Source organism: Sinocyclocheilus anshuiensis, unplaced genomic scaffold, assembly GCF_001515605.1.
Source record: "Sinocyclocheilus anshuiensis isolate Anshui unplaced genomic scaffold, SAMN03320099.WGS_v1.1 scaffold2461, whole genome shotgun sequence".
NCBI lineage: Eukaryota > Metazoa > Chordata > Actinopteri > Cypriniformes > Cyprinidae > Sinocyclocheilus > Sinocyclocheilus anshuiensis.
This window is the reverse complement of record NW_015552846.1, coordinates 40,354-42,567: the sequence shown is the minus strand read 5'-3', so window position 1 is coordinate 42,567 and position 2,214 is coordinate 40,354.

The window sequence follows — 2,214 nt, the reverse complement described above, 5'->3', positions numbered from 1 at the left end:
CAGCTGAGCTCAAACATGCCGTCTAGTTTTGCGGCTTGCAATGTTGCCAACTAACTAATTTTCAGGGGAAGGTACTAAAGGCAGATCGATTTGTTGCTAAAAGTTGCTCAAAGACGTTGTGATTAGGGATGGGCGTATCGATCCGAAGTATCGATATATCGATACTGACGCGAGTATCGAAAGTATCGATACTCAAACAAAACATTTTTTTCACACACCTTTCCAAAAAAAAAAAAGATTATTTCAAAGGGTTACTAATGACGCATCATTTGGATATTTTCATGTCTGGGAAAAATTGGGGATTAAACGGGTTAAAATGCGTTTTAAACATAAAGTTAAGTGGTTTTCATTACCCATTTTACTCTTAGTAATTTAATAATTTAATACATTTCATAATTTCAAAGTTTAGTGCAGAAGTATCGAATCGGTATCGATATCGACGATACTGCCTTGATATCGGTATCGTATCGAAAACAAAATAAGGGGTATCGCCCATCCCTAGTTGTGATATCATTGCGTGATGACGGCTTTGCATAACCATGACACAAAACAACGTTTTTACATAGAATACACAACGAGATTACTCAAATCTCAGCTAAAAATATTGTTTTGAATGTCATTTGTTCATAAAAATTATTATAAACATAAAATATCTTAATTTGTAAAAGTAACATAGGTAACATCTTTATGATCTGATTTTTTACAACATTGAATTATTGAACAGTTATACATTTGATGTGTTTTCTTATTAACTAGTAAAACTGCACATTCTGAACAAGTACAGTTTTAAGCAGTGTACTGGTAGTTAGTTAGTGTGCTGCACAAAAGTCTGTAAAAATAGGACACAATGTAGGCCTACTGTTAACATGAACGAACAATCCGTATTTATTTTTCACAGGTGTTTTAAATTCCACATTGCATTTTGTGTTTTAAGGTTACAGGGTTACAACTTAATTGATAACATCCTGGCAGAAAATGACTAGTACCTATTCAGTTTTTTCACGTATTTGTCTTACAGTGTGCCTAACTGAACAACAATTATATATACAAGCTAATAACATGCTGTATCATAAATGGGCATTTATTATTGACCAACTGGAACTAGCAACTTCATGCACATTTGATGTTTGTACTTTTAGGCATCTTTCTCCAGCTCTCTCCAGGTTGATGTGCTGCTTGGCTGGCTAGCTGTTCAATGGTTTCCTCATTTTGTGTAATTTAGATGAAAATATGTGCCTTTTTATCATTTGAGTCACTTTACAAAAGTTGCCAAAAACTTTTTAAAAATAGCTAAATTTGTTGCTAGGTTCTTTTTGAAAAAAAAAAAAAAAAGTTGCTAGGGTAGTCTGAACAGTTGCTAAATCTAGCAACAAAATTGCTAAATTGGCAACACTGGCGGCTTGTATTTGAGACAGAGCCACACACACACACACACACACACGCAAATACACGCGAAACCTCTAGCTAATGATAAAATGCAGCCCGGTTGGTTGGAAGGGCTGATTGATTGGAAGAAGTGATGCTGATTTTATCAACAGCTGAATAAGCTGATATGAAACGAATATTTAAAAGTTGAAGCACAGAGATGCATATCCTGGAATCACTATAAACAAATATTAATTAACTGATAAACAGGGATTTTTTTTATCACATTTAGTTTATAATATGATATAATAAAATATGATATACAGTAGCGGGGTTGATACGATTTTTTAGCCTAAAATGTTTTTGAAAAAAGTCTCTTATTCTCACCAAAGCTTTATTTCATACAAAAAAAAAATACAGTAGAACAGTAATATTGTACATAGTAAAATGTAAACAATAACTTCTAAATAATTTAAATAGCCTAAATTCTTTTTAATATATATTAAAATGTAATTTATGTGATGGCAAAGCTGTATTTTCGCCAGCAAAATCTCCAGTCTTCATTGTGGGGTTATTATATAAATAAAACTAAAATCAAATAAAATTACATGCAAAATATAATAATAAACAGCAATTCCAAAGAGGGTCTTTGCACCATCAGTGCTCAGGCACTACAAATATAAACTAATTCAAAATACTAATAAAAAACTATAACAGTATCTCAATGATACCAAAATATAATTGCTTGTGTCACAGTGCCGATATGGTGCTCAAGAAGCATTTAGCCCCTTATTGTTGAAAACAGTTGGATAGAAATCTAAAAGTATTAATAAAAGAAAAGAAAAAAAA